The 9,765-nt window shown below is 42.9% G+C and overlaps 1 protein-coding gene across 1 annotated transcript in view; it reads left to right on the forward strand.

Annotated features, from left to right (window-relative positions):
• The first annotated feature begins 3,988 nt into the window (after positions 1–3,988).
• CABLES1 (Cdk5 and Abl enzyme substrate 1) overlaps positions 3,989–9,765 on the forward strand; it is a 119,420-nt gene continuing 113,643 nt past the window's right edge. The window contains exon 1 of the mRNA XM_077778070.1: positions 3,989–4,007. The gene's annotated coding sequence lies outside the window, so the exon portion shown is untranslated. The remainder of the gene's footprint in view (positions 4,008–9,765) is intronic.

Raw genomic sequence — 9,765 nt, forward strand, 5'->3', positions numbered from 1 at the left:
TCTTCATCCATCAGACAGGATAGATAGCAGGGCGATGAGAATTCAATAAACTAGTATGTAGAAATGACCATTTTAGGGCCTGCACATAAAAGGGAACCCACCTTTGCTCTGCTTCTTCAATTTTCTCAGCAGGTTGTTAACTCTTTGAGTCCTCGGCTCTTACCTTACTCTGACTGCCCAGCACACAGAGCAGGAGCCCAGTGCATGCTGAATAGATAAACATATAAACAGAAGGATGAATAGAAAACCCTCTCTGTTCTTTCAGACTTTCTGTTCAACCCCATATGCACATTTGTCAAATTAATGCACCATCAGTTTGGCTTTCAACACGTTACTTCTTGTTTAAAAATCCTCTATGGCTCTCTACTACCCATAGATTCAAAGTCCTTATTTATCTATTTATTTATTTATTTATTTTTAAGGTTTTATTTATTTTTTTTTTTTGAGGGGGGAAGAGGGGATGGGGTGGGGGAAGGGTAGAGGGAAAGGGAAAGAGAGAGAATCTCAAGCAGGCTCCATACCCTGCACGGAGTCCAACACAGGGCTCAAACTCATGATCCTGGGATCATGACTGAGCCAAAATCAAGAGTCAGATGCTCAACCAACGGAGCCACCCAGGGGCCTCTAAGATTATATTTTTTAAGTAACCTTTGCACCCAACGTGGGGTTCAAACTTACAACCCCGAAATCGAGAGTCACATGCTCTACCCACTGAGCTAGCCAGGTGCCCTTCAAAATTCTTATTTTAGATTTAGGGTTCTCATGATCTGGCCCTATATACTGTTTTTCAACCTTATATCCCATCATTCACTTTGATAACTCTTTTAAAGTAGCTGTTCAGGCAGGTGCACTCATTGCCAGCCCCTTCCAAATCGTACTTTCTTCTCTGATCCTTCCTTCACACTTAGTCCCCTCGCCGAAAGGCATTTCCTTCTCCTCTCTGCCTAACCACACCCTACCCCAGTTTTAGGGAAAGCTAGATGTCACCAAGTATCCCTAAAGAAACTGAAAAAAAGTCCCCAATGATTTCACCATTTGTTTGGGCACATTTTATTCCATAACTTATTTCCGTGCGTTGAAACATATTTTTTTAAATTGTTAATTGAGAAGAAGCGGTTCCTATGACCATATGCTTATTTATACTTAGATAAGCAAAAAGGCGCATATAAAAATCATCATAAGCCTGTTAGCCAGTGATTTAACTTCTGGTCACAATGTAGCCTTTAGACACATATTAGTATTTAATACAACAATCCCATTCACTGAGGTTCATTTGAGATATTGTGATCTATCTGGTTTCCACTTTATTTGCTTAGCATTGTTTCAAAAACCATTTTTCATGTCATTAAGGAAGCTTAGTAAAGATAATTTTTTTCAAAAGTAGAAGCACAATATCCCATTGTTTGAGTGAACCGTAATTTTCTTAGTATTTCCAATGTTCACATCAAGGGTTTCTTTTCTCAAGTTTTCTTTACTTAAAATAATGCTGCAATGAATATTTTTGTGCATAAATCTTTGACCTTGTTTCTCAATAGCTTCTTAGGATTATTACAGTAACTGCATTTCTGGGATGCCTGGCTGGCTCAGTTGATAGAACATGCAACTCTTCATCTCAGGGTCTTGAAAACCCCATGTTGGGTGTGGAGCCTACTTAAAAATAAAAATAAAAAATAAGGGCACCTGGGTGGCTTAGTCGGTTAAGCATCCAACTCTCGATCTTGGCTCCCAAGTCACGATCTCACAGTTTGTGAGTTTTGAGCCCTGCATCAGGCTCTGTGCTGACAGCACGGAGCCTGCTTGGGGTTCTCTATCTCCCTTTCTCTCTGCCTCTCTTTCTCGCAAATAAATAAATAAACATTTTTTAAAAAATAACAGCTACATTTCTGGAGTGTTTACTAGGTACCAAGCATTTACCTGCACTGTTAGTGTATTGAATCCATTATAATAATGCTATAAAGTAGATATTCCCATTTCACAGATGACAATGCTGAAGCACAAATCAATTATTTGCTCTGTATGCTCAAAGCCATGATAGTAAGGCCAAAATTTAACCTAGCCAGTATGACCCTGAAAATCATGCTTTCAATCACTAACTTTTTAAAATTCTTCATACAGGGGTGCCTGGGTGGCTCAGTCAGTCAAGCGTCCGACTTCGGCTCAGGTCATGATCTCACGGTTCATGGGTTTGAGCCCGGCGTCGGGCTCTATGCTGACAGTCAGCTCAGAGCCTGGAGCTTGCTTCAGAGTCTGTATCTTCCTCTCTCTCTGACTCTCCCCTGCTTACGGCGTCTCTCTCTCAGAAAACAAAAAAAACAAAACAACAACAAAAACATTAAAAAAAAACCCAAAACTCTTCATACATATTGTTGCCAGACTTCCCAGAAAGGTTGTACCAGTTGAACCACCAGCAGTACAGGTACTCATCACTCTCAATCATCCTTCTTTCAAGTAATTACCTGGTATTTGCATTTCTGTGTGCCGGGCTCTGTTTCTTCATGTGGTCTGCCCATTTAACAGTCAAGGTTACCATGGATCACCAGTTAGTCCAGCTGAACTTCCCAGAGGCAGGCAAAGTGGTGCCCTCTCCCCCAGAATCTGGCTATATCCATCCCACTCTGATGTGAGAATGACTTGAACAAATGCAAACACTAAAAAATAATGCTGGTATGCCTGGAGGCCTGTGCATGCAGACCATATGTCAGTTGCATGTTCTGCCCCTGTGATTGCATGAGAAATGCTTTCTTTTTGTTCATGGGCTGGCTATGCATATACACCAGTATAATAAAAAATGTATTCCTACAGGGGTGCCTGGGTGGCTCAGTCGGTTAAGCATCCGACTTTGGCTTAGGTCATGATCTCAAGGCTCATGAGTCTGAGTCCCACCTTGAGCTCTGTGCTGAGAGCTCAGAGCCTGGAGCCTGCTTCAGATTCTGTGTCTTTCTCTCCTTCCCTCTTTTTGCCCCTCCCCTGCTCATGCTCGGTCTCTTTCTCTTTCTCTCTCTCAAAAATAAATAAACTTAAAAAAATTGTATTCTTTTCAGACAATAAAGCTAGGAGTTTGCTATGACTTAAGTATAAGGGTAATACAACAAAGAAAATTCAGTGTGTTTCTTTAAAATACTAATACTATAAAAACTCCACAGTTGGATGATGGGTGGCATTATGGGCAAGAACACTACCCTTTTGGAAGCCTGAGGACATTTCATGGAGCATGTGAAATGTATTTTCCTAACACAGTCTGATGCCAGTTTCTGCCGTGTCCTCCTCTGCCCACTTGCTCAACGGTGTGCTTCTTGGGCTCCTTGTATAATGACAACAGCCAGCACTCAATAATCACCCACTATGGGCTAGACACTTAGCAAGTGTTTTACACATGGTCTGGTTCTAATCTGCACAATAACCATGCAAGACAGACAGAACTTGCTTCAGCCTTGAGATGGAGACGTTGAGGCTCAGGGGTCACAGAGTTAGTGAGAGAGTTGGGAGGAGGCAAGATGGCGGAACAGATTGGAAGTTTTTTTGCGTCTCACGTCCATGCATTACAGCCAGATCAACACTAAACCATCCTGCACACCTAGAAAACTGACTTGAGGATTAACACAACAATCTGCACAACCTGAACCACAGAACTCAGCAGGTATGCAGGGCAGAGAGGTGAACTTGGGGGAAGAGAAGCCGCGGAGGGCAGGGAGCTGTTTTTGCTTGCAGAGAGAGGACAGAGGCTGGGGTAGTATACGGGGGGAAAAGCATCCCCCACCAAAGTGAGAGAGTTGGAATTTGCAAACTCAAGCCTATGCCCTTCTCATGGTGGGCTAGTGTGACAGGCCACTTCACCCTACACGGCTATCCCTTCTCCCTTACAGTTTGCTGGGCTGTATCCAGTGGAGATTTCTGATGGGTCAGAGGAATTGGAAGAGAAAATGCATTTGCATCATTGTCTTTGGAAATCTAAACACCTAGTGGAGATGAGGAAGAGTTACTGAAACACACCTCCCCAGATTAACGAGGTATCTAAATCCATTCTTGGCTTGAACTATTGTCCTTCATAAATTAGTAACACAGGCTTACGTGACTGTTCTTACAGTCCATGGATGTGCCCCATCACCTATTTTTCTCAACTTCTCATACAAGTTATAAGAGCCTGGAGGCCCTACACCACCCTAGGCAGGGACTGCAGTAAAATATTCTCCCTCTTTCCTCCACATAGCGAGAGGGGCCTGGAAGCAAAATGATCTTATGTGAGCCTAGGTGTGGACAGTGTCAGGGGCTGCTGGTACCAAGCCCTGAGGGAAGGGCGGGACCTCAGGTGGGACAAGGAGACTTGGAAAAAGTAGCAGGAACACAGTGGGCATCTCCCGTGTAGGGAGAGGAGGCGGCCTTAGGTGGGTGGTGGGAAGGGCAAAGGCTGAAATAGCCTCCGTTCTGGGAGGTATGCTGGGGTTTAGTCGAATCCTATGCATACAGCTCTTTCCTTTAAATACTTCGATGTATTTTTGGTGACAATATGGATGTGGCTTTCTCTGCCATCAGACTGAGGGCTCCAGGACAGGATCACAGCCTGTTTTCCTTGGTACTCACAGAACCCAACCCAGAACCTAGCATTTAGGAAATACTGGGATGAGGACTATGAGTAAGTCACAATTTATAAGCTGCTATATATGCCTCTTTGTTACTCACTGACTTCAATTCTTCATTAAATATCCCTGAGCTTCTGGTCAAGTCTCTCTTTCTTTTTAAATATGCTTCATGCCCAGCGCAAAGCCCAACATGGGGCTTGAACACTCTGAGATCAAGACCTGAGCTGAGATCAAGAGTCAGACGTCCTACGGGCTGAGCCCCTCAGGTGACCCTAGTCAAGTCTTTTTTTTTTTTTTCAATTTTTTTTTTCATGTTTTGATTCATTTCTAGGAGATAGAGAGACAGCATGAGCAGGGGAGGGCCAGAGAGAGAGGGAGTCACAGACTGAAACAGGCTCCAGGCTCTGAGCTGGCAGTCAGCACAGAGCCCGACGCGGGGCTCGAACCCACGAACCGCGAGATCATGACCTAAGCGAAAGTCGGACGCTTAACCGACTAAGCCACCCAGGCGCCCCCCTAGTCAAGTCTTTTTAAGTGTTGCATCTGGTCTCAGATGTCTTGGAGAAATTAAGGAAGAAAAATAAAGTATCTATGCTGAATTGTCAAAGGGGAAAACAGGGACACCTCTCATCTACCTGCCTTTCTCCTTGGCTGACAGAAATGATCAGAAGTCCCCATGGGGAAGGGAGATTTCAGGGAGAAGAGCTGGGGTGCTGAGGACCACCTCTTCAGGCATTCTCTGTTTCTAGTCTTGGCCATCTAACTTTGATTTGATGGAGGAAAGCAGCAGGTCTCTCACTGGCGCCGTGCCTGTATTTTAGATCTACTAGTTTAGGTGTGAGTTCTAGCAGTGGGTAGCGGCGGCACTTGTATGGAACATGCAGTAAAATAATCTGATCTGAACTGGAGCCTGCATCTGACGTTTCTTGTGGTTTTGCCTGTCTGGCAGGATTAGTGAAAACTGCAAAAACCTAGAACCAAAAAAACCCGGCCTTTGTTGTGTGCGCCTTCTATATTTTGCATTTTTCTACTAATAGCTACCTACTTAAGATACTCTGCTAGTTATATAATTTACATTATCACCAATCCTCATAACTCTGCAAGGTAAAATATTACTAAACCTACCCTTAGAGATGAAGCAACCAATGCAAAAAGTTTCTAATTTTCCTAAGCTGGAGGCCCCAGAGATTACAAATTTGTAACAGCCTAAACTGGCATCACAGCCCCTTGTTATTTCCACAGTGTCAGATGGTTTTTGTTAGGAGTGATATCCACTGTCATCTCTAAGCTAATTTTCAGACTTCTTGCTCTGCAAAATTGTTGAAAGAACTGTTTAATGTTTATTTTTGAGAGACAGACAGTGCATGAGCAGGGGAGGGGCAGAGAGAGAGGGAGACACAGACTCTGAAGCAGACTCCAGGCTCTGAGCTAAGAACTGTGACATCATGGCCTGAGCCCAAGTTGGTTGCTTACCACCTGAGCCACCCAGGTGCCCCCTGCAAAAATTATTTTTTTAAGGGTTAGTGATTACTTGTAGGTTCTTTTTCTTTCTTTTTAAAATTGACTCCTGTGCATGTCAATCAAAACTGTTGGTTGCATACAAAAAGTTTTTAGAATGGGCACTGGAAAGGAGCAATATAAAAGTAAGTGTGGGGGGGACCCTAAAACCAAAAAAATTACATTGTAACCAAGAATTACATTTCAAGTTCTAGTCCTCTGTGCCCACAGTCTTCTCGGAATTTGTATGCAGAACTTCCTCTTCCTAAAGTGTCCCCTCCTTGCCTCCTTAGCATCCAGGTTGGTTGAAATCCGGGATCTTGCCTGAGGCCACCCCCACAGTCCTCATCTCAAATAAAAAGGTCCTTTTCATATTTTGATAACATTCACAGTACCGGTGTGACTGCTCCTTTGATGGATCACTTAATAGGAGTCTGCCTTGCATTTTTATTTAAATGTGTCCTGAGCTTTTGCTTCCCCCAGTTTTGCTATAGAAGGCACAAGGGCAAAGGGCCACGCTTCTTTTTTTGTTTTTGGTGCAAGGTGGTGCGATGTACATAGAAGTTGCTCAATAATATTTAATTAGTGATTAAATAGGTGAAAAATAAGTGAATTTGGAATAATTCAGGGAGTAGGTTGATTGGGTTGGTATAAATAACAACTGACAATTTAAAAAATTTTAATTTTATTTTTTTGAGTTTATTTATTTATTTTGAGAGAGAGAGAGCAAGCACAAGCAGGGGAGGGGCAGAGAGAGAGAGGGAGAAAGAGAATCCCAGGCAGGCTCCACGCTGTCAGCCCAGAGCCTGACCAGGCTCCATCTCACAAACCAGGCCTCGAGATCATGACCTCAGCTGACACTGGGGCTCAACCAACTGAGCTACTCAGGAACCCCAACAACAGACGTTGTTAAAGGTACTTTAAGATTTATTAAAATGCTTCATGAGTAGTCTCATTTGTATCTCAGAATAGCCTGCTGAGAATATTGGGTTGGAGAGGTTAAGAGACTTGCTCCTGAAACTCAGATATCCTCTTCCTCCAAATTTTGTACTATTTTCATTACAGTTGACTTTTAAGTACAAATAGATTAAATCTGGAGATGCACTCCCCCATCATACATCCTTACCAGCAGAGGGCGCAGGACCATGTATGGGTCTTAGAATCAGACCAGTTTGTACACTGGCCCAGTGTAAGAGCTGGGTGTCATTGGGCAAATTATTTAATTTTACTGAGCCGCATCTGTAAATATTGATAACCACACACCACCACCCCTTCCTTGCAGAGTGCAAAGGATTAGAAGTATTCTGTGGCTGGCACACAGTAGGTGAGCAGTAAACCTTCTCTCTCATGATCCCTATAAGAGGATTGAGCACCGGAACAGTGTGTTGGTTAAATAAAATATTGATTCTTGCTTGATGCCTTAATAAGTACTTGAAATTAGTTTGCATGTTTGACACTTAAAATAGGCAAAGAGTTATGTCAAATGGACAAAGAAATGAATATTAATGAAAAAATTGATGTTGCTGGCAAGAGTGTGAGGAAGCAGACTGGGGCAGCCTTTCTGGACGGGACGCCTTAAAAGCATGATACACCATTTGCTTCTGTATTTATTTAGCCTAAGAAAATATTGGATGGTAGCAAGACTTAGAAAAACAAAGGAAGGCATCACCACACTCTTTATAAAAGCAAAACTGGAAACAACCTAAATGTTCAATGTAGGGTACAGGTTTATTTTTATCATTTTTTGAACATCTTATTTATTTAAGTAATCTCTACATTCAACATGGGGCTTGAACTCACAACCCAAGGATCAACAGTCAGATGCTCTTCTGACTGAGCCAGGTGCCCCTAGGGTATAGGTCTAAAAACTATAATCTCTATAATCTCTTCATTAAATTGAACACTATTAGTCATTAAAATCATTCTGTAGAAGAATATTCTAAATGAAAAGATGACTGCAACACAGCAAGCAAAAATCCTAAGATATGAACTGTGTGCTTTCACTTGTTTAAAAATACAGGACAGAAATAAAAAGTTTAAGTTAACCCTGTAGCAGATGAAATCATTAGTGGTTCTTTTTAATTAAAACTTCTCTTCACTGGGGCACCTGGGTGGCTCAGTTGGTTAAGCCTTGCCTCTTGATTTCAGCTCATGCCCAGAGTGGGGCTCTGTGCTGAGAGCTTGCAGCCTGCTTGAGATTTTCTTTCCCTCCCTCTCTCTCTCACTCACTCTGCCCTCCCGCACATGTGCTGTCTCCCTCTCAAAATAAATAAACTTTAAAAAAATCCAAATTTCTTTACTTACCTTATTCTCTAAATGTTGTGCAATTAACATTTATCACTTTTGTGATAAGAAATAGTTCATGGGGTGTCTTTAATTTACTGCTGCTTCCCGGCACAACCAGGCCAGTGGTCATGCAAATTAAGTTAATGGTAATAAAGCCTCTTGGAAGTTTCAAGGTAGTTAAACAAAATAATTAATGAAATTTCACAGAGCTGGTCACCAAGCTTTGACTTAGCTGCTGTAAGGATGGATCCCACTCTCCACTGTTTCAAAGGCCTAAAAACGGCATAAAATAAAATATGAGCAATTTTTTTCATGCAAAGGGCCACATGCCTGTTTGTCCTAAGCAAATGTAACCTGAAACTCACCCATATCTCATATACTCCAAGTTGGCTGCCCATCTCTATACAGGGTGTATTTGCTCTACATTACTCAATTTACTTTCCTGAACTTGAAGTGGAGTGGAATTTCAATGTACAGTTACCCATTAGTACCAGGGCTAAATTTAAACCTTTAATTAAATTAATCCCCTTGATCTTAAACGCATTGCCTCTTCCTCAGAAAAGTGTAGAGAGGTGTCTTAGACATCGCAGAGCTTAATAAAGTGTGAGTTTCTTACTGCATAGGAAACCGGTACACATTTTCAGACGGTTCCTGGTGGCTTCTGCCCCGCCCCCCAGCCAGCACTGGCATTTGTTAGGGCCGGGTCCAAGGTGCAGCATTCTGTGACTCCTCCCAGGTCAGGACTTGCTGTCTGGAACAGTCATTGAATCCTTGGGCAGGAACCCATCTTAAAAGAAGACATGGTAGGTGCCAAAGGGATGTTTATGAAATAAATGAAAGTGTGCGTATTGTTCCAGTTTACATGGGATAAAAAGAGATCATTTTCCACAACATTTGCAGGGTGACTAGGGAAAGGGGGCGTGAAGCCATTTTAGCTTATCTCGGTCTTCACAGAGTAAAAATTGATGTTGGCTTTTGCTAAGAAAGAGATGAAAAGTGACAGCACCATCAAGTGGGGATGTATACATTAGTCACCTCATACAGATGTTCACATGCGTCTGGGCTCCTATGCACCAAGGGGTGTGCAATTATCTCAGGGGCTTGCGAATGAATGAGACACAACCTCAGTGGTTAAGTGACAGCTTTAAGGTGGGACTGTCCACGTAAGGGGTCGTGAAGGGTCGTGAACCTACCCGTATAATTATTTAAAAAGATCTACTTCTCAGGGCCCAATCCAGCACGGGGTCCAGCTAACAAGCTCGTGGGCCAAATTTCGGCTTCCCTCCAAGTAACTGTCCTGCAAACCCACAACTCTCCCGGGCCCACATCCTCAAGCCGGGATTCCTGGGTTCTGCTTGCACCCCCGGATTCCCGATCCCCAGTGCGGGCGCGGCGGCAAAACGTG

The sequence above is a fragment of the Crocuta crocuta genome, unplaced genomic scaffold (genome assembly GCF_008692635.1).
Source record: "Crocuta crocuta isolate KB4526 unplaced genomic scaffold, BGI_CrCroc_1.0 scaffold26, whole genome shotgun sequence".
NCBI lineage: Eukaryota > Metazoa > Chordata > Mammalia > Carnivora > Hyaenidae > Crocuta > Crocuta crocuta.